Source organism: Bubalus kerabau, chromosome 4, assembly GCF_029407905.1.
Source record: "Bubalus kerabau isolate K-KA32 ecotype Philippines breed swamp buffalo chromosome 4, PCC_UOA_SB_1v2, whole genome shotgun sequence".
Lineage (NCBI taxonomy): Eukaryota > Metazoa > Chordata > Mammalia > Artiodactyla > Bovidae > Bubalus > Bubalus kerabau.
Genome location: NC_073627.1, coordinates 121,952,836 through 121,979,986, shown reverse-complemented (window position 1 = coordinate 121,979,986; position 27,151 = coordinate 121,952,836). Strand labels below are relative to the sequence as shown.

The 27,151-nt window shown below is 38.7% G+C and overlaps 2 long non-coding RNA genes across 4 annotated transcripts; one reads left to right on the top strand and one right to left on the bottom strand.

Moving 5' to 3' along the window:
• Positions 1-564: 564 nt before the first annotated feature.
• Positions 565-1,678, bottom strand: LOC129651585 (uncharacterized). Its single transcript, XR_008714216.1, has 2 exons — positions 1,370-1,678; positions 565-1,216 (listed from the first exon to the last, which is right to left on the bottom strand). It is a non-coding gene; the product is annotated as an uncharacterized LOC129651585 (long non-coding RNA).
• Positions 1,679-1,834: 156 nt separating this feature from the next.
• On the top strand, positions 1,835-21,739 carry LOC129651586 (uncharacterized). 3 transcript variants are annotated; one of them, XR_008714217.1, is made up of 3 exons: positions 1,835-2,019; positions 2,920-2,987; positions 21,003-21,739. It is a non-coding gene; the product is annotated as an uncharacterized LOC129651586 (long non-coding RNA). The 3 variants fall into 3 exon arrangements; XR_008714219.1 differs by lacking the exon at positions 21,003-21,739 and adding an exon at positions 6,699-6,810; XR_008714218.1 differs by lacking the exon at positions 21,003-21,739 and adding an exon at positions 3,467-5,327.
• Positions 21,740-27,151: the final 5,412 nt, after the last annotated feature.

The following is a 27,151-nucleotide window of genomic DNA, read 5'->3' as shown; positions in this document are numbered from 1 at the left end:
CAAGACGGAGATGAAGGCAATAGTTGTTTTTGACCACTGATAAAGAGTAAGAGAAAAACATTTTTTCATAGCTCTAATCATGAAACCTGGTGGCTCAGATGGTAAAGAAGTGGCCTGGAATGCATGAGACGTGGATTCAATCCTTGGATCAGGAAGATCCCCTAAAGAAGGGAATGGCAACCCACTCCAATTTTCTTTCCTGGAGAACTCCATGGACAGGAGCCTGATGGGCTACAGTACATGGGGTTGCAAGGAGTTGGACAAAACTGAATCACTAACATACACATACCTCATATTATGTGAATCAATTTTTATTCCTCTAAAAATTGTAGTTAATAGTATTAAGCATATTTTTATAATCAAGAAGATACTAAAAGAACTCACTTGAGACTTCCCTGGTGGCACAGTGGACAAGAATCCACCTGCCGATGCAGGGGACACGGGTTCAATCCCTGGTCCAGGAAGATTCCACATGCTGCAGAGCAGCTAAGCCCATGTGCTACAGCTTATGAGCCTGTGCTCTAGAGCCTTGGAGCCACAACAAGAGAGAAGCCACTGCAATGAGAAGCTCACACACCACAACAAAGCGTAGCCCCTACTTGTTGTAATGAGGGAAAAGCTCACATGTAGCAATGAAGACCCAGCACAACTAAAACAAAAGAACTGCTTGAATTAAGATGTGCTTTTATCCATCACTGTACATCATGCCTTCTGCATGTGTAACTTGATTGACCTTTTCAAAGAAGCAGATTCTTGTTGCATTAACATGGGATCATGCCCACCCCCCTTTCTTTTGCCACCGATAGCTTATATTTCAAATTCCCGATACATTTCTGTGGAAGCTACAATTTCTGGAATCAGGAGTTAGGTTCTCAGGTAAAGGTGCAGAAAAATTGACCTCACTAAAATACAGAGCCCTAGTTCACATGATGGAGTTGATGGTCACAAAGGAGATGACAGCCAACATGGATTTCCATGGATTCATAGTCAAGGGTGTCTGGGGACCAGGCGTTCTTTTCTATCACAGTCAAATTGGTAAAGCTGAAGAGGAAACAGGAGGATGACCCCAACTTTCTGTTAACTTCAAATCAATTGTCTTCCCTCTTGAACTCTTGCAATTTCACTGACCAGCAAGTCTAACCTGCTTGAGTTTCTGTGTTTTTGTTTTTAGAACTGTTTTTCAGAGTCCACATTGAAACAATGACAGAGCAGGCACCTATTCAGAAGAGAGAAAAAAGATCACTCATGATTCTCAAGAGGCTTGTTTGTCCAAGTCTACAAGGCTGATGAGGTGTTTGCCTCTGAAACACTCTGCAGTAGCCAAGGGCTGTGAAATGTGACTCATAACAGCACTTGAACTCTGGCTCACCGGTGCACAATGCCAACATGTTTCCCTCTACAAGAGGGAAGCACGTGGAGCTGCTGCAGCCAGGCTCTCCAATTCCACAAGCCCTCTTCCTTTGCATTACAGATGATTTCAGCATTACTGGCTGCTCCTCTGGGCAACTGCACTTCTACGGAGCATGCTTTAGGGATGGGGTTTTTGTGTGAAGCAAGATGGAAAATCATGTATTAAATAAAGTTAGATAGAGAAACATGCAAAAAAAAACAATTGTGAACCAGCCTAACCAGAAAGCACAGAGTTTTTTCCTTCTAAAGCCATGTGCTTTAGGGAATCGATCTTAAGAAGGTGAGTTCTTCTTTGGGGCAATTACCTGCCCCACCTTGTTGTCCTCACTGTGTTTACAAGCTTCACCTGTGCTGACTCGTGGCTGCCAGAGGCAATTTTCATAATGCTTGTTAAGTCACTTACGTCAAAGCCTTTGCCAGTGGCAGCTGATTGTCTCCTCTGTATGTATCTATAGTGCCCTGTTAGCATAGCTGGCTGTCTTTCCTTCTGCCACCTCAGTGACATCCTGTAATCTGCATTAGGACTCATAACTGCTACTCACTGGAGCTTTGATTCTGAAAATTGAACTCACACGGTGATGGTACTTGTATGCCAACCATAACTCTATTGTAAGTGTTTTGAAATATGTTTTCTAAATGTTTTACCAATAATAAAAATGCACACCATTTGAAAGTTGCTCTTTAATCAATAGTATTTTCCTGAGATACAATCACTAAAGTTATGGCTTTTCTTTTTGACTTAAGCCATTTTCTCTAACTTTCAATGAACACTGGGGGGGAAAGTGTATATGAAATGGGCAGAGTCCACAAATAATTCTTAAGGAATATAGTATAACTAACTTTATTTTACAAAGATGGGGTGCTGCATTAAAACCAGAGGTTTTTCATGTTGATGTTTGGTAGAAACCAACACAACACTGTAAAGCAATTATCTTTCAATTAAAAAACAAACAAAAAAAATCTAGAGACTTTATCCTTTTGCTGAAATGAAAGATTTGTGTGTATAGAGGGGGAAATACATGACTGAATGAAGGAAGGAAGGAATGAGTTAATCTAAAAGTGCCAGCTTGACCTTCTATAGAGCTTGGTTTAAGTTAATATTTTTGAAGTTGCTTTAAGTCTTTCAAGTAATCCCTAGGAGGCTGGTTGATGGTGTTAAGTCCTAAAGTATTCTGGCGGTACTCAAGCACTGATGTAATTTCCATAGTCTACTACAAATTGTTGTCAGGATAGGAACTCACATGGAGGAGCAACTTCTATCTTCCTTCCTCTGTGAGCTGAGGTTATGAGCTGATGACATTGGAAACCGCATGACCTTGGAGAAGTCCTTAATTCTCATAAATGTACAAGAATGTATCAACAAAGAAAGACTGGTTTGAATGTGTTAAAAAAAAAAGACTGTCTTCAACCATGTTATTTTGCAAATAATTAAATTTAGAAGAATATATAGTTTCGGAGTGGTTGTTTACAAAATAAACAGTGCTTTTCCCTTTGTTTTTCCCCCACTAGTGTGTGTTTGTAGACACAACTGAAGTGCCTGCGTATGTGGCTCGCTGAGAAGGAGGCAATGGCTGATGGTGAGAGGGCTTTAAGTGTTTATTGCTGTGATGATAGACTAGCACACTTGAAGAAATGGTTTACTAAAGAGACCCTCCTGGCTGGAGAGAGTGGCTGCACACGTTGTGTGGGGCACACCTGATCCATTACTCTGACCTGGTTCTCATGCCAGAAAGATTGTGATCTACCCTAATTGTCTGGGGAGTTTGGTCACCAAACCACTAAGTATATCTTAAGGGTTTTGATGTTCAAAAAAAAAAAATAGTGAAATTAGGTATACTGTTTCGACAAGATCACCAAACTTTATTTTAAACTGTTATAAAAATCCATACATATAAGGGAACCAAGAAAGATGCTTTCATAACCACAAAGCTGAGGGAATGATAGGAGCGGGTGTAAGTAATTGAAGATAAATCCCTGGTATGTGCATACACTGAAGCCAGTTTAGAAGGAAGCTAACAAAACTTGTCTGTTCTTTGTGTCCTGAAAAATTCTTAAGATGCAACAGAGCGATGGCAGCTTTGTCAGAGGGAGGTAAAAATGGACAACTATAGATTCTTCACCAAGTGTCTAAATACAGTGCTCAGATTTCCACCTATCAACCAGAGGAAATGAATAACTGAAATCATATTATCCCTATATTTTCTGAAGTTAAACCTGTCAACATTACTGTCATTGACAATGTTCCGACTGAGCTGGAAAGAGAGTTTTGGCAGTTCACAATCTGTTAGCTCATATTTCCACACTTTTGGGAAAATGGCCTCAATACTTCAAGACCCAGGATACCTGGATTGTCAGGGAGAAATCAGGGTCAGAAGTAGAGCCACTGATCTAGTTCTTTCAAAGTTCCAGAAGAAAGACACAGCACATGGTGTCACCAGATCTGGTCAAGGAAAAGGAACAGATCTGATCTAAATAAACTTGTAAGTCATGTTGCATGCATAGAGTATGTTTTTTACATGGAGAACTGTTTGATGTTCATTTATTTGATGTCTATTTATTAAACACTATTCCATGCACTCTTCTAAAGGTTGTAAATTTAACAGTGAAGAAGCACATACCCTACTCCTTCGGAATTTACTTTCATATTTTGTGTGGTGTGGGGACAGGAGGAGCAGAGATGATATGGACATGTATGCAAGCTAAGTTGCTTCAGTCATGTCTGATTCTGTGTGACCCCATGGACAGCAGCCCACCAGGCTCCCCTGTCCATGGGACTCTCCAGGCAAGAATACTGGAGTGGGTTGCCATTTTCTTCTCTGTGGACATGCAACTCACAGGGAAAAAATAAACAAGCTACTTCAGATTGTAATAGGTGCAAAAAGGCAATAACAGATTTAGCAGAGAGCGATTAGTGAGATAATAGTTCTTCAGAAAGAAAATAGAAAAGCCCCCTTTGAAGAGGTGGCCTTTGAACTCTGACATAGGTCACTGTATAAGTACACTGGACACACACAAACATACTTGTGTGTCTAAGCCTTTAGGGATCTTATTATAGTGAAATCAGTCAGTGATAAGCTTGATGTACCAGGGAGCTAAAGTTGGATATTTTGTTTGAGGAACTAAGGGCTGAAGCAGTCATTTCTTTGATCTTACTTTTGGTTTTATGCATAATTTATGTATGTACCCAGGGAAGTATTTAATGACCATGTTTTAAACATGAACATAGGGAATTTTGTGACTGTGTTTTCTTACATGTAGAGATTATGTCTTTTTTTTTTTTTTACATGTTGAATTTAGTGACCAAGCTTTATACCTGGACATAAAGACCTCTGCTTTTTAACGTGTCTCTACATAATATATAAAACATTCACAAAACTAAAACTATAGGGTAAACACTCATAGTACAATGCCTAACAATGCCCATGGGATGGTATCGCTATCATCTTTGTTTCATAAAGAGAAAAACATTGGGTTGGCCAAAAAGTTCATTCAGTTTTTCCATGACATCTTATGGCGAAACCCTAACAAACTTTTTGGCCAACTCAATTAAACCCAGACAGGTATGTTAAATCTGCTGCAGATTTGGGAGAGGAGGCATCCAAACCGTATGAATTTAAATCTGATTTTCTTCCCACTGAACATGCTGCCTTGTTTGGATACTATTAGGAGAAGAACTCTGTATTCAAATATTTTCAGGCTTGTATATAAAGAGTTATATGATATAGATATGTAAAACTAAGGTAACAAGCAAAATCTAAATTTCAGAGGTATTTTGATTTTCATTTGGCAATTACTTTGTAGAGTGATGAGGCTCAAGCTTAGATGAATGATGCCTTCATTTGATAAACATTAGAATATTGCTGAGATTTTCATTTGTAAGATTTGCAATTTAAATGAATAAACAATCTTCCTGTGTATTAATATCATGCAAAATATTATTCATTAAATTGCCAACACATTAAAAATACAATCTAACTTTTTAAATGGGAAAATCTGTCTGTCTATCTATCTATCACATTCTTTTCTTTCTCCAAGGACTCAAAATGCTTCAGGAACTTTCCCTCAAACATTCTCAAAATGATGCACCTTTAAACTGAGATTATGGATAGCACACTTGTTAAAAAATACTGACAAGGACTTAATTTCCAAAATATACAAACAGCTTATGCAACTCAATAACAAGACAAAAGAATGCAATAAAAAATGAACAGATAATACAAATGGACGTGTCTCCAAAGAAAACAGATGGCCAATAGATACATGAAAAGATGCTCAACATAGCTAACTATTAGAGAAATGCAAGTCAAAGCTATTCTATCCCTTGAAAGTATCATCTCCACGGGTCAGAATGGCCATCATTATAAAGTCTACAAAAAAAAAAAAAAATGCTGGAGATGGTGTGTTCCCTCTACACTATTGGTGGGAATGTCAATTGGTGCAACCACTAAGGAAAACAGAATGGAGGCTCCTTAAAAAACTAAAAATAAAGTTGCCATATGATCTACTGATTCCATTTCTGGGGATATATCCAGAGAAAATTAATTTGACAAGATACATGCACCCCTATGTTCGTAGAAGCATCATTTACAATAACAAGACATGGAAATAACCTAAGTGTCCATTGACAGATGAATGGATAAAGAAGATGTGATACACAAACACACACACACACACGTGCACACACACATATACACACAGTGGAATACTACTCAGCCATGGAAAAGAATGACATAATGTGATTTGCAGTGACATGGATGGACCTAGAGATTATTATATTAAGTGAAGTAAGTTAGACAGAGAAGGAAAAACATCACATGGTATCACTTAACTGTGGAATCTAAAATATTAATACAAATGAATTTATTTATAAAATAGACTTACAGACATAGAAAACAAACTTATGGTTCTCAAAGGTGAAAGGGGCGATGGGGAAGGGATAAATTAGGAGTTTGGGATTAGCAGATACAAATTACTTATAAAAACTAGGTAAGCAACAAGAACCAACAGTACAGCACAGGGAACTATATTCAATATGCTACAATAAACATAATGGAAACGAACATTAAAAAAACATATATATGTATAATAAATCACTTTGATGTATACCAGAAACTGACACAACATTTTAAATCAACTATATTTCAATTAAAAAAAAATGCACCATCTGTTGCCTCTAAGTAGGCCTCCTGTGAGATACAGTGATGTGCTCAGAGTCAATGTTTATTGAACCCAGATTCTTGGGTTAAAATTCCTTTTCCTTTGGGTAATTTTTCTCCTCTCACTTTCAGAAATTTAGTGACCTGGTGCTTCCTCTCCTCTGCCTGACTTATCCAAACAATCTCAGGACAGACTCTGACATTCACTAATTCAAAGATACAAATGAACATGTTCACAGGACAGATTCTGACATTCATTAACCCTAAGGTACAAATGACTGAAAACAGCTTAAAATATTTATTTCCCAATGGACATTATATTTTAATAAGGGCCATTTTTGGTCCTTGTTTTTACAAACTCAAACAATAGAATTTCAGATATCTTGAAGGGTGGATAATATTAATAGGAACCTCTGTGGGCAGTTTTATAATCTATATTTATCTGAAGTCAGTTGCTTCTATGCAACTTAAAACATGCTTTCTGTAAAATGCCAGAAAAATGTAACTACCCTTATCTGTTAATAATGAACAAAATAAAATGTATGTCTGCTAGATTTTCTCACAGCACTAGCTCTTTAGCTCATGGCCACACAAGTTCTGACATGCACTCAAGTAATTAAATGCCATGAAGCATCCTCAAATTTTCTTTATGCTCAGTCAAACTCGTATCTTCTTCCACACCTCTTAGCAGGTGTGGAGCCAGAGCCTGAAGGAAGATTGCACACATTATTCTCTTCACAAATGATGAGCTAGCCATCATCAAAGTAATGTTCCTTCCTGCGTGGGGCAATCTCCACAGTCATAGTCTACGTGGGGACTTTTCATCATTTTATCCTACTGAGTTTTGGTTGAAACAGACATCAAAGGAAACCTTGAAATAAATGGAGACATAGTAAGAACAATCACCACAGTGTTGAGTATTTTATTCCCCCACATCTCACAGAGTGCTTACAGTGAACCTGTGAGGAAGGTGGTGTCATACCTCCACCCAGCTTACACATGAGGAAATAGAGACACAGGGCAGGGATGTCAGATCACACAGGTAGGCAGCAGATAAAGGGATTGTGACCCAGGTGAGGCTGACTCCAAAGTCCTTTTCCTCAGCCTCTTCCTATGTGTTGAGGAAGTGAGCATCAGCAGAAGGAAATAATACATGTTTTAAAACACTTTATGTTGGAATATAGCCGATTAACAATGTTGTGATTGTTCCAGGTGGGCAGCAGAGGGACTCAGCCATACATGTACATGTACCCATTCTCCCCCAAGCTCTTCCCATCCAGGCTACCACATAACATTGATCAGAGTTCCCTGTGCTATACAACAGGACTTGATGGTTATTCATTTTAAATACAGCAGTGTGTACATGTTGATCTCAAAGTCCTTAACTATCTCTTCCTCCCATTCTAGAAGGTGATAATATTTTTGCCAGGTGTTTCTAAGTGGGGACTTGCTGTCATGAGTCCAGATATAGCTTTCTGTTTTGGTTGCTTCCTTAAAGTAATTTCTTAATGAAGATCTCCTTAGCATCTAGTTCATATTTTGTGATAGCAGTTGTCAAAATCACTTACCATTGGACTATGAACTTATTAAGAGCAAGGATCAAATTTTTATTTCCTTTCTTCCTTTTCCCCTTCCTTTCTCTTATTTTCCATTACCACTCACCCTTTGTTCTTTCCTCCCAGCCTTCTTTTCTTCCTTCTACTAGGGAGGCTTGTATGAATCTATGATGGGCACACAACTCCAGAGCCAATGGGTTTTCAGTGATAATCTTGAATCTAAAACTCATTGTTTACATTGCACTTTTTTTCTTTTTATTCCTCCAAAAGGTCCCTGTATAATTTCAAGATGGTTAATATGACACCTGCTGACCTCTCCTGATTTTTTCCCTGAGTATTTGAGAAATTGATACTATGATTGGAGTATCATTTGATAGAATCAGGATTATTTGATTTTCTTATATTTGATATGTAAGGCCTATTAAATTTAATGAATATCAAGGGTTATTATTATAGAATAGGGCTTTCCTGGTGGCTTAGATGGTAAAGAATCTGCCTGTAATGCAGGAGACCCAGGTTTAATCTCTGGGTCGGAAAGATCCCCTGGAGAAGGAAATGGCAACCCACTCCAGTATTCTTGCCAGGAGAATCCCATGGACAAAGAAAGGATCTTGGTGGTCTGTAGTCCATGGGGTTGCAAAGAGTCGGACATGACTGAGCGACTAACACACATATTATGGAATAATATGGCTCAGAATATTCCTGAGGCCAAGTTACTGTGAGGGTTTTGACCCCTAACTTTCAGGTGTTGATTGGTTGTGATGCATGCCAATGCATAGGAAGGACCTATGGAGAAGATGAGACCACTAGATGAGTACTAAGAGTTCAGGCATCCCCAAGTTATCCCTGCAATTAATGGTCCCCATTGCTTATAATGGGAAAGGTGTTGTTATGGTGATGGGAGTAATAATATTGCAAAATGAAGGCATCTGACCTATTAAAAACTTCTCAGAAAGCCTATCCCTATGAGATATCTGAGATGTGACTTGGTATCTAGTCTCATGACTCTAGTGAGAATTTTTACCACATTTTCCTGATAACCACAGGAGGTCAAAAGCACTCAGGGTATAGATATGATGAGGGAAGGGTCCATCTGATTATATAGTCATTCACTTAAAGAAAGTAAGCAGGAAATTACAACACAGGATGATTTGTAATGATAAGTGAAAGGTTGAGCATGCACACATCAGATGGAAGCATAATGTACTTGTGCAGAGTTATAGAAGGCTTCTGGAAGAGATGACATTAGAGCTAAGTTCCAAGGATAATGTAGGAATTAAGCAGGTAAAGGAAGAGGAATGGGGCTTAGAAAGGTGTACCAGGCTTTGAAAGGGAATAATTGAAAGTTTAAAATACTCCTGCGAGTCAAGTGATAAAGAATGAAATGAGTCCTCTGGATTTATCAACAAAGAGCTTGTAATGATCTTGGGCAGGTATTATCATTAGAAATAAGGAAGTAGAAGACATATGATAATGGTTGAAGACTAAATGGCAGATAAAAGAGTGGAGGTGAATCCTGAAAGTTTACCTATGAAATAAATGATAATGTTAACATGGCAATGTTTTTGAGGGAATTAAAATAGCTTTTTTTCAGCACAGTTCTGTTTCATATGTATTGGGAGGACATAAAAGACCTAGGGATTTGGATTATTTGAAAGAGTACCATAGAGACAATGGACCATGCAGGTTGGGCTAGAAAGAGATGGAAGTGCAGAGAGAGAGAGAGAGAGCAGAGATGGGAGAGAGTGAAGGGTCCAAAGAGGACACATCTCAGTAAGGTCTAAGTATCTGTGGTGAGTGAGTGAGAAGGCTGGAGAGACAGGAGGGGGTGGTAGCATGTTTGAAACAGAGACTTCTGTTGTAGAAGAGTCTTGATAAGGTTCAAGTTGTGGTCCTGGGTGTTGGGGACTGAAGCAGGGCTGGATGGGTGTGGTGACGATGAAGTCAAAGGAAGTCAAAGAAGAATTGCATTATTAGGTTGTTAAAAGATGGGTTCTCCATTGGGAAAGTGAATACATACTGGGTATTGAGAAGTCAAGGATGGAGAGGAAGACTACCAGTCAAATCTTAACTAAACATGGGAAGAGGTTATGAGTTTTGTAAATGACTTTGAAAGAAGAGAAGTGGGTGTTACAGTCAGATGATGCGAAGTGCAAAGGAACAAGATTTTTAAGTGAGGGTGGAAGAATAACATTTGAGAAACTGCCTTTCTATGTTTGAGCTGATTTAGCACAACTTCTGGCATATAGTAGATGTCAGTCAATGCTTGTGGAAGTGAATTAAGAAGGAGTAAAAAGGTAGAAGAAACCTCAAGTGTTCTGAGTAGACAAAAGAAAGTCACAATGGAGGAAAGACCAAAATCAGTGGTAGAGTAAATTAGAGAACAGATAAAAGGCCAATTCATTTGTTAATAATTTCCTCCTGATTCTGGTTTATTGCCTTTTAGTGCTTTTTGAAGAGAGATTAGAGAGTGCAAAGGTATTCCTTTCACATCACAGCAAATCTTGGCAACGAACAGGTCTTATCAGCGTCTTCTAAACCTGGGGCCTAATCTTATTAAGGACACCACAACCAGCACACACAGCATCAGGCACTGTTTGGAGTGCTTTTCACTTTTAGCCCATTTAAAATCTCCTCAGGAATGCTCTGAAGCCATTCAGCTCAGGAACTGATGTGGCAAAATCAAGGAAAAATGCATTTTCCTGTGCATATACGAGGGCTTCAGCTCTTCTCAACCATGACACATGGGATGTTGTTAAGTGAAACACACTCTCAGACTAAAATTGTGATAGAAAGTTCAGACAAGTAAAAAAACCCACACTACATTTCAAGTAGCTTCTCACTAAGGTTCTTGCATGGACAGCAGAGGAGAGGTTGGGTGGGGGGATATTTTCAGTGACTTCCTGGTGATTTATATGGCCACTTCATTCAGGTTTACTCCGGAAAACTGAGATGTAAATAAGGAAGATAGACATTACTTTAGGAATGCCTTTGTAGTTTGTCAGACCCATAACAAACAAATGAACCATTTACAAATGTTGGTACCTTAGCTTTTATTAGAAACGTCATCCTTAAAGCTATTATGAAAGTGAAAGTCGCTCAGTCGTGTCCAACTCTTTGTGACCCCATGGACTATACAGTCCATGGAATTCTCCAGGCCAAGAATACTGGAGTGGGTAGCCTATCCCTTCTCCAGTGGATCTTCCCAACTCAGGAATGGAACCGGGGTTTCCTGCATTGCAGATGGATTCTTTACCAACTATCAGGGAAACCTGATAAAGCTATTATATGATCCAGCAATCCTACACCTGGGCATATATTCAAAAAAAGATGAAAACTCTAATTTGAAAAGATACATACACCCCTATGTTCACAGAAGCACCATTTACAATAATCAAGACATGGAAGCAACCTGAGTATCCACTGACAGATGAATGCTTAAAGAAGGTGTTGTACCTACATACAATGGAATATTATTCAGCCACACAGCAAAATGGATGGACCTAGAGATTAGCATGGGTTTATCATACTAAATGAAGTAAGTCAGACAGAGAAAGACAAATCTCATATGATATTACTTACGTGTAGGACCTAAAATGATAGAAATGAACTTATTTATAAAACAGAAATAGATTCACATACATAGAAAACAATCTTATGGTTCCTAAAGAAGAAGAGTGGGAAGTGATAAATCAGGAGTTTGGGATTAATATATATACACTACTATATATATAACATAGATAACCAACAAGGGAACTATATTCAGTATCTTACAAAAACCTAAAATGAAAAAGAATCTGAAAAATGTATCTATATAGTATATATAAGTGAATCACTTTGTTCTACACCTGAAACTAACTCAACACTGTAAATCATCCATATGTCAATTAAAGCTTTTTTAAAAAAGGAAACAACACTCCTGCATAGTTACTTCCTCTCCCCCAACCAACTGCAACTCATCTACGTGTCTGTCACATGTTGGGGTCATGTTAAGAACACCTGCCTTAAATCATCAAGACACAATCCTTCTGTTTGTATGCACCTTTTCTGACCTTTTTTACTCAAATGATAGGAATAAAGCAGGCATATGAAAACACTCTCCTCATATTTTTTCAGCTACAGCCCTCTCACTCTTGTTCACTCTTCATAAAAATAATTAAATATATGGTAGATGAAGATAATAAGTGACAGACTTCATGAAAAATTAGACCTTCTTGTTTATTTTCCTGTGAAAATAAACACTTCCAACTGTACCCCTGTCAGACTCCAAAACCTACCCTGTTTTCAGTGTTCTGGCTGCTTTCTCCGACATCTTTGCACCAGCCAGAAGGTCTATCAGTGTCTTTCTTAACATCAGGTTAAGAAATGGTGGGGTTGTATGGGGCACAAGTGGCAGGGAGCAGAGTGAGGAATGGGGATTTGAGGCATAATACTCATAACATGCCTTCCTTACTCTCTGCCTCTGATGAGGACTGTGTGTACAGCTTCTCTTCATACTATGTCCTCTCCAATCAGGATGCTGGGCAGGCTGATTCTTCCCTCTTCTTTGTCTTAATCAAACAGTGAGTCAAATGGGGATGTTAATGTAAACATGGGTCTTCTTATTTCATTTCAGTACTAGAGGTGTCTCTTGGCAACACAGGGTCCTGGAGCCCTGATGGATTGGAAAAAGCCAATGTTTATAAACCATTTCTTTTCTCTAGATGTGCATAATGGAGTAGAAATTTTCTGTTATCAGTTCAGAAAGTAGACAGCCCTTCCTTCTTTAGCCTTTCAAATGATTTGCATTTAAGAATGGAAATTTCCTCCAAGATAGCACTAGAAAATGAATTCTTCTCTTTCTTTCTTCCTTCATTTTCTTTCCTTTTTTCTCCTTTTTTTGTTCCTTCCTTCCCTCCTTTTTTTCCCATAGAAGTATAATCATTTTTTCAAGAAAAATAATATGGGACATGTAAATATATTTAGTCAATCCACACTGGACAGCTCTAGTTGAAGCTGAAGTGATGGGCATGGAAGGAACTCAGTAGCAATGCCAGTCTCTTCCTTTCCAAATTGACAATGATCAATCAAAATTTAACAGCACCTTGAGATCTCTCTTTCAGTTCAGTTCAGTTCAGTTCAGTCACTCAGTCGTGTCCAACTCTTTGTGACCCCATGAATCGCAGCACGCCAGGCCTCCCTGTCCATCACCAACTCCCAGAGTTCACTCAGACTCACGTCCATTGAGTCAGTGATGCCATCCAGCCATCTCATCCTCTGTCGTCCCCTTCTCCTCCTGCCCCCAATCCCTCCCAGCATCAGAGTCTTTGCCAATGAGTCAACTCTTTGCATGAGGTGGCCAAAGTATTGGAGTTTCAGCTTTAGCATCATCCCTTCCAAAGAAATCCCAGGGCTGATCTCCTTCAGAATGGACTGGTTGGATCTCCTTGCAGTCCAAGGGACTCTCAAGAGTCCTCTCCAACACCACAGTTCAAAAGCATCAATTCTTCGGCACTCAGCCTTCTTCACAGTCCAACTGTCACATCCATACATGACCACAGGAAAAACCATAGCCTTGACTAGACGGACCTTTGTTGTCAAAGTAATATCTCTGCTTTTGAATATGCTATCTAGGCTGGTCATAACTTTTCTTCCAAGGAGTAAGCGTCTTTTAATTTCATGGCTGCAGTCACCATCTGCAGTGATTTTGGAGCCCAAAAAAATAAAGTCTGACACTGTTTCCACTGTTTCCCCATCTATTTCCCATGAAGTGATGAGTCCGGATGCCATGATTTTCGTTTTCTGAATGTTGAGCTTTAAGCCCACTTGTTCACTCTCCACTTTCACTTTCATCAAGAGGCTTTTTAGTTCCTCTTCACTTTCTGCCATAAGGGGGGTGTCATCTGCATATCTGAGATTATTGATATTTCTTCCGGCAATCTTGATTCCAGCTTGTGCTTCTTCCAGCCCAGCGTTTCTCATGATGTACTCTGCATATAAGTTAAATACAAAAAAAAATTTCACGACCCAGATAATCACGATGATGTGATCACTGACCTAGAGCCAGACATCCTGGAATGTGAAGTCAAGTGGGCCTTAGAAAGCAGCACTATGAACAAAGCTAGTGGAGGTGATGGAATTCCAGTTGAGCTATTTCAAATCTTGAAAGATGATGCTGTGAAAGTGCTGCATTCAATATGCCAGCAAATTTGGAAAACTCAGCAGTGGCCACAAGACTGGAAAAGTCAGTTTTCATTCCAATCCCAAAGAAAGGCAATGCCAAAGAATGCTCAAACTACCACACAGTTGCACTCATCTCACATGCTAGTAAAGTAATGCTCAAAATTCTCCAAGCCAGGCTTCAGCAATATGTGAACTGTGAACTTCCTGATGTTCAAGCTGGTTTTATAAAAGACAGAGGAACCAGAGATCAAATTGCCAACATCCGCTGGATCATCAAAAAAGCAAGAGAGTTCCAGAAAAGCATCTATTTCTGCTTTATTGTCTATGCCAAAGCCTTTGACTGTGTGGATCACAATAAACTGTGGAAAATTCTGAAAGAGATGGGAATACCAGACCACCTGACCTGCCTCTTGAGAAATCTGTATGCAGATCAGGAAGCAACAGTTAGAACTGGACATGGAACAACAGACTGGTTCCAAATAGGAAAAGGAGTATGTCAAGTCTGTATATTGTCACCCTGCTTATATGCAGAGATCTCTCTTTAGGCTATTTTTATAACATGAACAACATTCAAATAATAGCAGAGTTGTCTTTCTAGGGTCCTTTGCCCCCATCTTCCTCTTGGTAGCCCCTAAAGATCACTCCTCACCTTTAAAATGTAAAAGTTGTGCCTGAGAGTAGATTTGGGAACAAGATGATTCAGATATCTCATCTACCAAAGTCTGAAAATCTTTGAAAATGTATCACTGTCTTAGGGAAATGTGACCCAGCAACTTATGAAGATAATGATCCAGACAAAAGAAATGAATTTTTTTTTGTTTTACATACATATTTATTGTGTCAACTATGTGTTTTCATTGTATCAGAAATTCCTGGTACAATGATAAACATATCAAAACCATATGATCATCTCAATAGATGCAGAAAAAGCTTTTGTTAAAATTTAGCATCTATTTATGATAAAAACTCTCCAGAAAGTGGGCATAGAGGGAGCATACTTCAACATAATAAAGGCCATGTATGACAAACCCACAACCAATGTTACACTCAATGGTGAAAAGCATTTCCTTTAAGGTCAAGAACAGGACAAAGATATCCACTCTTGCCACTTTTATTCAATATAGTTTTGCAAGTCCTAGCCATGCCAATGCTGGGCTGGAAGAAGCACAAGCTGGGCTGGAAGAAGCACAAGCTGGAATCAAGATTGCTGGGAGAAATATCAATAACCTCAGATATGCAGATGACACCGCCCTTATGGCAGAAAGAGAAGAGGAACTAAAAAGCCTCTTGTTGAAAGTGAAAGAGGAGAGTGAAAAAGTTGGCTTAAAGCTCAACATTCAGAAAACGAAGATCATGGCATCTGGTCCCATCACTTCATGGGAAATAGATGGGGAAACAGTGGAAACAGTGTCAGACTTTATTTTTTTGGGCTCCAAAATCACTGCAGATGGTGACTGCAGCCATGGAATTAAAAGATGCTTACTCCTTGGAAGGAAAGTTATGACCAGCCTAGACAGCATATTCAAAAGCAGAGACATTACTTTGACAACAAAGGTCCGTCTAGTCAAGGCTATGGTTTTTCTTGTGGTCATGTACGGATGTGAGAGTTGGACTGTGAAGAAAGCTGAGTGCCGAAGAACTGATGCTTTTGAACTGTGGTGTTGGAGAGGACTCTTGAGAGTCCCTTGGACTGCAAGGAGATCCAACCAGTCCATTCTGAAGGAGATCAGCCCTGGGATTTCTTTGGAAAGAATGATGCTAAAGCTGAAACTCCAGTACTTTGGCCACCTCATGCAAAGAGTTGACTCATTGGCAAAGACTCTGATGCTGGGAGGGATTGGGGGCAGGAGAAAAAGGGGACGACAGAGGATGAGATGGCTGGATGGCATCACTGACTCAATGGACGTGAGTCTGGGTGAACTCCGGGAGTTGATGATGGACAGGGAGGCCTGGCATGCTGCGATTCATGGGGTTGCAAAGAGTTGGACATGACTGAGCAACTAAACTGAACTGAACTGAGCCATGACAATCAGAGAAGAAAAAGAAATAAAAGGAATCCAAATTGAAAAAGAAGTAAAACTGTCACTGTTTGCAGATGACATGATACTATACACAGAAAATCCTAAAGATGCTACCAGAAAACTACTAGAGCCCAACAATGAATACAATAAAATCACAAGATATAAAATGTATACACACAAGTATGTTGCATTTCTATACACTAATGACAAAAGATCAGAAGGAAAAATTAAGGAAGCAATCTCACTTACCGTTACATCATAAGGAATAAAATACCTGGGAATAAACCTACCTAAGGAGGCAAAAGACATGTATATAAAAAACTATAAGACGCTCATGAAAGAAATTGAAGATGACACAAATGGATAAAAGATATGCCATGTTCTTTGGATTGGAAGAATCAATAATGCAAAATGACTATACTACCTAAGGCAATCTACAGATTCAATGCAATCCCTATCAAATTATCAATGACATTTTTTGCATAACTAGAACAAAAATTTTTACAATTTGTTTGGAAACATGAAAGACCTCAAGTAGTCAAAGTAGTGTTGAGAAAGGAAAACAGAGCTGGAGGAATCAGGCTTCCTCACTTTAGATACTACAAAGCTACAGTCATCAAAACAGTGTGGTACTAACACAAAAACAAAAATATTAATCAGTGGAACAGAACAAAAAGCCCAGAGTTAAAGCCATGCAACTATGGTCATCTAATCTATGACAAAGAAGGCAAGAATATACAATGGAGAAAAGACAATCTCTTCAACAAGTGATGCTTGGAAAAGTGGACATTTATAGGTAAAAGAATGAAATTTGAACATTCTCTAACACCACACACAAAAATAAACTCAAAGTGGACCAAACTGTAAGACTGGACACTATAAAACTCTTAGAGGAAAACATAAGCAGAACACTCTGTCATAAATCACAGCAATATTGTTTTTGATCTGTCTCTTAGAGAATGGAAATAAAAACAAAAAATTTAAAATGAGACCTAATTAAAGAAAATCATATACAAAATGAAAAGATGACCTATGGCATGGGAGAAAATATTTGCAAATGATGCAACCATTAAGAGATTAATATCCAAAATATAGCTGGTTCAAGATGGTGATAGAAGGTTGTGCTCTTATCTCCTGTGAGAGCACCAAAATCACAACTAGCTGTTGAACAACCATAGACAGGAGGATGCTTGAACCTACCAAAAAAAGATACCCCATATCCAAAGACAAAGAAGAAGCCTCAGCAAGATGGTAGCAGAGGCACAATAACATCCCATACCCGCCAGTTGGGTGACCCACAAACTGGAGAACAATAATGCTAAAGAAGTTCTCCCACTGTTGTGAAGGTTCAGAACCCCACATCATTCTTCCTAGCCTGGAGAACTGACAAAGGGACTGGGGATCCCCAGGGAATCTGACCTTGTAGTTCAGTGGAATTTGGTTACAAGACTTCCACAGGACTGAGGAAAACAGACCCCAGACTTGGAGGGCACAAAAAACCCCTTACCAAGACTCGGAGGAAAAGAGCAGTGACTCCACAGGAAACTGAACCAAAACTGCCTGCTAGTGTTGGAGGGTCTCTTGTGGAGGTGTGGGTCAGCAGGGGCTCACCGCAGGGCTGGGGGACTGGCGACAGCTGTCTGGGAAGGTCCCCTTTGTTAACCTGACCATAGAGCTGGGTCATCTCAGGCCAAAAAAACAACAGCAGACAATTGGATTAAAGCTTTCTGAGAAAGGCCCTGATCACCTGAGCAAGACCTAGTTTTTCCCACCACTAGTCTCTCCCATCAGAAAGCTTACACAAGCCTTTTAGCTTCCGCCATCAGAGGGCAGGCAGAAGAAGCAAGAACCATACTCCTACAGTGACTAAAACAAAACCACATTACAGAAAGTTAATCAGCATGAAAAAGCAGAAAGCTATGTCCCAGAAAAAGGAACAAGATACAAACCCAGAAAAACAACTGAAGTGGGGATAGGCAACCTTCCAGAAAAAGATTTTTAGAATAATGATAATGAATATGATTCAGGATCTCAGGAAAAGGATGGAGGCAAAGACTGAGAAGAGGCAAGAATATTTACCAAAGACCTACAAGAACTAAAGAACATACAGAGATGAACAATACAGTAAAAGGAAATCCATAGCAGAATGACTGAGACAGAAGCATGGGTAAATGACCTGGAGGACAGAATGGTGGAAATCATTGCCACAGAACAGAATATATAAGAAGAATGAAAAGAAATGAAGACAGCCTAAGAGACCTCTAGGGCAGCATTAAATGCACCAACATTCCCATTATAGGGGTCCCAGAAGAAGAGAGAAGACCCTGATGCTGGGAGGGATTGGGGACAGGAGGAGAAGGGGATGACAGAGGATGAGATGGCTGGATGGCATCACTGACTCAATGGACATGAGTTTGAGTGAACTCTGGGAGTTGGTGATGGACAGGGAGGCCTGGCGGGCTATGATTCATGGGGTTGCAAAGAGTCGGACACAACTGAGCAACTGAACTGAACCTCAAACTCTCAGACCATCCCTCTTCCTCCCCCCCATCCTTGTCCCCTTTGACAACAAGAAGTCTGATCTCTATATCTGTGATTCTTTTTCTATTTTGTAGATAGATTCATTTGTGCCATCCTTTATATTTCACCGGGGCTTCCCTGATGGCTCATATGGTAAAGCATCTGCCTGTAGTGCGGGAGACCCGGGTTCGATCCCTGGGATGGGAAGATCCCCTGGAGAAGGAAATGGCGACCCACTCCAGTACTTTTGCCTGGAAAATTCCATGGACTGAGGAGCCTGGTGGGCTACAGTCCATGGGGTCACAAAGAGTTGGACACAACTGAGTAACTTCACTTCACTTCAGAAGAAGAAAGAAAGGACCTGAGAAAATATTTGAAGAGATAATAGCTGAAAACTCCCTGAACATGGGAAAGGAAATAGTCAACTAAGTCCAGGAAGCCCAGAGAGACCCAGGTAGGAAAAACCCAAGGAGGAACGCACCAAGACACATAGCAATCAAACTGACAAAAATTAAGGACAGAGATAAAATATTAAAAGGAACAAGGGCAAAAGGACAAATAATATACAAGGAAACTCCTATCAGGCTATCAGATGATTTTGCAACAGAAACTCCACAAGCCAGAAGGGAATGGCATGACATATTTAAAGTGATTAAAGGGAAGAACCTACAACCAAGAAAACTCTACCTAGTAAGACTCTCCTTCAGATTTGATGGAGAAACCAAAAGTTTTCCAGACAAGCAAAAGTTAAGAGAATTCAGCATCACCAAACCAGCTTTACAATAAATCCTAAAGAAACTTCTCTAGGCAGAAAACAAGAGAAGGAAAAGCCCTACCTACAGAAAATAAACCAAAACAATTAAGAAAACAGTAATAAGATCATACATATCAACAATTACGTTAAATGTAAATAGATTAAATGCACCAATCAAAAGACATACACTGGCTGAGCAGATGAAAACATGTGCATGCAACGAAGGAAACTATAAGCAAGGTGAAAAGCCAGCCTTCAGAATGAAAGAAAATAATAGCAAACGAAGCAACTGACAAAGAATTAATCTCAAAAATATACAAACAGCTCATGTAGTTCAATTCCAGAAAAATAAACAACCGAATCAAAAGATGGACCAAAGAAATAAGCAGACATTTCTCCAAAGAAGACATACAGACAGCTAACAAACACATGAAAAGATACTCAACGTCACTCATTATCAGAGAAATGCAAATCAAAACCACAATGAGGTACCATCCCACGCCAGTAAGAATGGCTGCTATCAAAAAATCTACAAACAATAAATGCTGGAGAGGGTGCGGAGAAAAGGGAACCCTTTTATACTGTTGGTGGGAATGCAAACGAGTACAGCCACTATGGAGAACAATGCGGAGATTCCTTAAAAAACTGGAAATAGAACTGCCATATGACCCATCAATCCCATTGCTGGGCATACACATTGAGGAAACCAGAACTGAAAGAGACACGTGTACCCCAATGTTCATTGTAGCACTGTTTACAATAGCCAGGACATGGAAGCAACCTAGATGTCCATAGGCAGATGAATGGATAAGAAAGCTGTGGTAAATATACACAATGGAATATTACTCAGCCATTAAAAAGAATACATTTGAATCAGTTCTAATGAGGTGGATGAAATGAGCCTATTATACAGAGTGAAGTAAGTCAGAAAGAAAAACACCAATATAGTATATTAATGCATATTATGGAATTTAAGAAGATGGTAATGATGACCCTATATGCAAGACAGCAAAAGAGACACAGATGTAAAGAACAGACTTTTGGACTCTGTGGGAGAATGTGAGGGTGGGATGATTTGAGAGAATAGCACTGAAACATGTGTATTACCATATGTGAAATAGATTGCCAGTCCAGGGTCAATGCATGAGACAGGTGCTCAGGCCTGGTGCACTGGGATGACCCTGAGGGATGGGATGGGGAGGGAGGTTGGGAGGGGGGTTCAAGATGGGGGACACATGTACATCCATGGCTGATTCATGTGAATATATGGCAAAAACCATTACAATATTATAAAGTAATTAGCCTCCAATTAAAATAAATAAATTTACAAAAAAAAGAAAAAACATGTGCATGTATGCACTTCCACTTACCACATCACTCTGCTTGATCCCCCAAATTGTATGTGATTATTTTATATTGTTAGGTTAATCATGTTCCTATTGCTGTTGCTGCTGCTAAGTCGCTTCATTCCTGTCCGACTTTGGGCGACCCCATAGACAGCAGTCCACCAGTCTCCTCCATCCCTGGGATTCTCCAGGCAAGAACACTGGAGTGGGTTGCCATTTCCTTCTCCAATGGATGAAAGTGAAGAGTGAAAGTGAAGTCGCTCAGTCGTGTCTGACTCTTCATGACCCCGTGGACTGCAGCCTACCAGGCTTCTCCACCCATGGGATTTTCCAGGCAAGAGTACTGGAGTGGGTTGCCATTGCCTTCTCCCATGTTCCCATTATGGCTTGCAATTATATTTATCTTTTGCTTTTTTTCTGGTTGGTTATTGATTGTGAAAACTGATGTAACTATTGCTCACTTAATACTATTGTATCATGATTGGTCAACAGAAAAATAATAGAACTCTATTTCACCAAAACTAGGATAGAACAGAAAAACCTGTAATCACTTTTAAAAATCCAGATGCATATCAGAATTATCTTGAAATTTTTTGAAAAATATAAATGCCTAGGTATTGCTTTTTTTTCTTGACCAGAGTTCCGGATATGTTTCTAATGAGCTGCCATTTTAAAAAACAACTGGACTATATGAGAATCTTCCTTTTTTATCTAGTTTGTTTCACTTTTTCTATTTCATATTCAGTATTTCCATTTCATTTAGTTTATGTTTTCCAATCTCTCCATCTCTTTTTCTTTTGATGTCCTTTATTAAGCCTTTATTAAGTGTAGTAGAAAAGTTTTTCTATATATATATACATATATATAAATAATATGTATAATATATATATTTTAGAAAACTTACAAATTTTTGCCCAACTAAAAAATTTATGACATTTTGATTCTACTTGTTTGACTTAGTACAAATAGAATGCTTGATTTCTAATTAAAAAAATATGTAACAAGCAAGAAAGGTTTACTGTATAGCAAAGGGAACTAGAGTCAATATTTTATAATAACCTATAATGGAAAATAATTTCAAAAATAACATAGGTGTATATGTATAACTGAATCACACACACACAAAAGAATTCTACTTCCTGACATTTAGTAAAAATCTTTTTGCCAGTTTTTCTAAATATCCTATGGACATCTAATAACAACGTACAAGATACAGAATTTTAAATATATTTGTGTAGGAAATGATTAATATAAATTAAATATAAATCTATTATGTTGAAATTATTAATGACATCATTTAAGATGCTTCTATTCTTATTTTTTCTGCACTTGGTAAAATATTCTCAGGTAAATGTTAATATGTTTCACTATGATTATATATATATATATTTTCCCTTATATTTCTTCAGATTTTTGCAGATTTATGTCTTTCTTTGTTGTTCAAGTGCCTAATGGTTTATGATGTCTATCTTCTTCTTGAATTAGACCTTTATCATTAAAAATATTCATCTTTGTTTCATTTTTAAAAAATAACATGAAACAATAAAAGAGAATAATTACTAAATGCAAAAAAATCCAAATATAAACAGCTCATACAGTTCAATATAGAAAACAAACAAATCAATCAAAGAACGTGCAGAAGATTGAAACATATTTCTCCAAAGAAGACATACAGGTGGCCAAAAGGCACAAGAAAAGAGGCTCAACATTACTAATTATTAGAGAAATGTAAATCAAAACTACAGAGGAGGTATCACATCACATGGGCCAGAATGGCCATCATCAAAAAAATCTACAAACAATAAATGTTGGAGAGGGTGTGAGAAAAAGGAATCTTCTACACTGTTGATAGGAATGTAAACTGGTACAGCCACTATGGAGAACAGTATGAGGGTTCCTTTAAAAACTGAAAATAGAGCTCCCATTTGATTCAGCAATCCCACTCCTTGACATATACACAGAAAAGACAAAACTCTAATTAAAAAAGATATAGGCACCCTAGTGTTCATTGCAACACTATTTACAATAGCCAAGACATAGAAGCAACCTAAATATCCATCAACAGATGAATAAAGATAGATATCTTGAATAGATAAAGATTTTGAATAGATAAAGAGTTTGAGTAAGCTCCGAGAATTGGTGACGGACAGGGAAGCCTGACGTGCTGCAGTCCATGGGGTCGCAAAGGGTCAGACACAACTGGGCGACTGAACTGAACTGAGATAAAGATACATATTACCCAGACATAAAAAAGAAACAATGCCATTTGCAACAACATGGATGGACCTAGAGATTATCAAACTAAGTGAAGTAAGTCAGAAAAAGATAAATATGATATTGCTTATATGTGGAATCTAACAAAAATGATACAAATGAACTTATATATGAAATAGAAATAAATCTGCAGACACAAAACACAAACTTACAATTACCGAAGGAGAAAGGGTCGGGGGAGGGAAAAATTAGCAGTTCGGGATTAACATTAACACATTACTATATATAATAATAGATAACCAACAAGGACCTACTGTACAGCACAGGGAATTATACTCTATATTTTGTAATAACCTATAATGGAAAAGAATCTGAAAAAAAAAATATATATGTATATATAACTGAATCACTTTGCAGTACACCTGAAATTAACACAACATTGTAAGTCAACTATACTTTAGTTAAAAAAAATTGTTTTTGATGAGAACAAAGACAATGCTCTTGTCTTAGCAAACTTGTTGTATGATACCAGTGTTGTCAGCTATAGTCACCATGTTATACATTAGCTCTCAGACCTTATTAATCTCATAACTGAACGTTTGTACTTTTTTACCAACCTCTCTCTATTTCCCCCATGTTCCAGCCCCTGGCAACTACATTTTTTTTACTCTCTTTGTGATTTTTAATTTTTTTTTCTTTTTTGGATTCCACATAAAAGCAGTAATACCATGCAGTGTTCACTTTGCTGTCTCCCTTATTTCATTTATTTCATTTAGCATAGTGCTTTCTAGGGCTATCCATATTGTCACAATGGCAGGATTTCTTTTCTATGGCTGGATAATATTCCATTTCATATATATATACCACATTTTTATCTATTCACCTGTTGATGAAAACTTAGGTAGTTTCCATATCTTAGCTCTTGTGAATAATGCTGCAGTGAACATGAGAGTACAGATATCTCTTCCATACTCTGTTTTCATTTCCTTTGGATACATACTCAGAAGTAGGATCGCTAGATTCTTTGGTCTAACTGCACTGATGATATTAATAAGAGCCTGGGTTTTCCTCACTGAGTGCAAAGCTCAGGGAGTAGGAATGGACTGTATATATAATTGAATCTCTGCTTCAGCAAGATTTGTTAGAGAGTTTTGCTGCTTGTACACATTATATCCAGTTCACAGAAATGTAGTGTGAATTTGTAGTATAGCTACAGATGCCCATGAAGCAGGGGTAGATGAAGGTTGTTATTAACATTTGGTTTTTCTCCATTTTCACAGTGGAACTCTAGATTAAAGGGTACACATAACCACAACCAGTATAATTGCATCTGACAATTTATTTGGGGTTTATGCATATATAACCACTATTTTTCTTCCTGCTTCTCCTCCTTCTTTTGGGAGGGATTGTGGGATTGTAGCAATCTATCTGAACATGTAGGTTTGTGCCTGATATTGGCAAAAGGATATCAAAATTGTGTCTTGGTCATTACACTTTAGATAGATGTCAGATTTCTCAGCAAGTCTTTTCTCCTATTTTCAAGGAGAAATAGAAGGTTGACTCACAGTTTCATTTCTACAGAACACTGGCTGTAAGGTTAACTCTTACCTCTGTTTCTTTTCACTCATCACCAGAGGGTATGTTTTTGTCATCAATCTACAAATCAATCCACAAATCACACAAATCCACAAAATCTCTTTGTGGAATTTTGTCCCCTAACATTTTTTATATAAAGGCATTCACTGAGAACTTCCCTGGAGGGCCAGTGGTTGAGACTGCACTTCGATTTCAGGGGACAGGGGTTTGATCTCTGGTTGGAGAACTAGGATCCCACATGCCATGCCATGTGGCCAAAGAGAAAAAGGCATTCATTTTCTCCTCCAACATCTCTCTTCTCTTCTTCATATTTTTAAATAACAAACTATCAAACTGCAGTGAACTATTGCCTTTTCAGGTACATATGGAGATCCACATCTATGCAGCATGAAAGGTAATTTAGTTATATTAACATTTCTTCTTATAGCATCCATTGTAGACCTTTTTCATCTCTGTACCTCTATTGCCAAGTAAAACTTTATTTAATACTCTGGAAATAAATAATAGAACAGACTTTTCAAAAAATCTTAAAAATTCCTTAACACAATACAGTTTGGAAAAATTTGGAGAGGCAGAGATAAGAAGTGAGAAACCCCAATAGGTAATATTTGTTGCTTTTTCAGATAGACAGAACACATAATTTCTAACATCACTCTCTTCACCATAAAAAACTAGATGCTATCATGAGATGAGCTCAAAAATGAACAAACAGAATGAAAGTTCACAAGGTAAATGCATATGTGAAAATTCATTAATGTGTCGAGAGAGAGTTTAATTATGGTGTATCATATTTTATTAAAGCCTTTATCTGGGGATATGGATGTGGAATTTCTTTCCTGAGTTTCTGTTTACTTCAATCGCCTGAATGGAAAGCATGGAATGTAATCTTTTATGTCTTTATTCCATAGCTAGTGGATTTAGTCTTATGTTTTGCCAACTACTAAAGTAACATTATTGGAATAATAATGTAGGGGCTGAGGCAAGCTGGTCTGGGATGTCCATGTCTGGTTCAAGTGAGCCCCTTAAACATTTCTGGGTTAATGGTCAATTTTATCATTATGCATTGAGACCTGCTATGAGCAATAGCTGGAACTGGAGCTCTATCAAGAAGTAAGATCAGATTCCTGTCATCACAAAACCTATAATTAAACATGCAAAATGAATACAAGTCAAGACGCAACTTAGCTTAGTAATGGAAGCATGAAAAACAGCACAGTGAAAACACTGGGGAAGAAATTAATGAAGATGGGAAAAGCGTATTTTTGGTTTACTTGAAATATCTTAATAATGCTTGATCTTTCTTTAATTTCATAAGCTGCTGAGAGAAACTAGGTTTGTCCTATAGCCTAAAATTATCATATAGATTTCCCCTTAAAGGTGGAAAACGCCACTGATTTTGACTTGGAAGGGGAGAAGTTAGGCTAGGAAACAGGAATCTTTAGCTAGAGGTCTTTTTGTTGGCTTAAGGGCTTTTTTTGTTTTTTGTTTCTAGAGTCCCTTGGACTGCAAGGAGATCCAACCAGTCCATTCTGAAGGAGATCAGCCCTGGGATTTCTTTGGAAGGAATGATGCTAAAGCTGAAACTCCAGTACTTTGGCTACTTCATGCGAAGAGTTGACTCATTAGAAAGGACTCTGATGCTGGGAGGGATTGGGGACAGGAGGAGAAGGGGACGACAGAGGATGAGATGGCTGGATGGCATCACCGACTCGATGGACGTGAGTCTGAGTGAACTCTGGGAGTTGGTAATGGACAGGGAGGCCTGGCGTGTTGCGATTCATGGAGTCGCAAAGAGTCGGATACGACTGAGCGACTGAACTGAACTGAACTGAATTTAGGCTTCAGGGGAAAAGGCAATGGCAACCCGCTCCAGTACTCTTGCCTAGGAAATCCCATGGATGGAGGAGCCTGGTAGGCTACAGTTCATGGGGTCGCGAAGAGTCGGACACGACTGAGCGACTTCACTTTCACTTTTCACTTTCATGCACTGGAGAAGGAATTGGCAACCCACTCCAGTATTTTTGCCTGGAGAAGTCCCAGGGATGGGGGCGCCTGGTGGGCGGCTGTCTGTGGGGTCGCACAGAGTCGGACATGACTGACCTGACTTAGCAGCAGCAGCAGGCTTCAGGAAAAAATGATTTTGAACAGGATAACCCAAACCAGGGTTGGCAGGTGTAAGACAGGGGACTGGGTGAGTCCCTCCAGCTGCGCCTTGCTGGCTACTTCTTCTACATCTGTCCTGTCAGCAAGAAGCAAGGAGTTGCTTCAGAAGCACGACCAAGCTCTCGCATTTCCAGCAGACCAGATTCTGTTTCTTCATAGCACAACTAATTTGGAAAATCTGACAATTATTCAAACTGCATTTTCAGTATGGGCTGAGATGGAAGCTGTGTATTTATCTTAACAAAACTGCAAC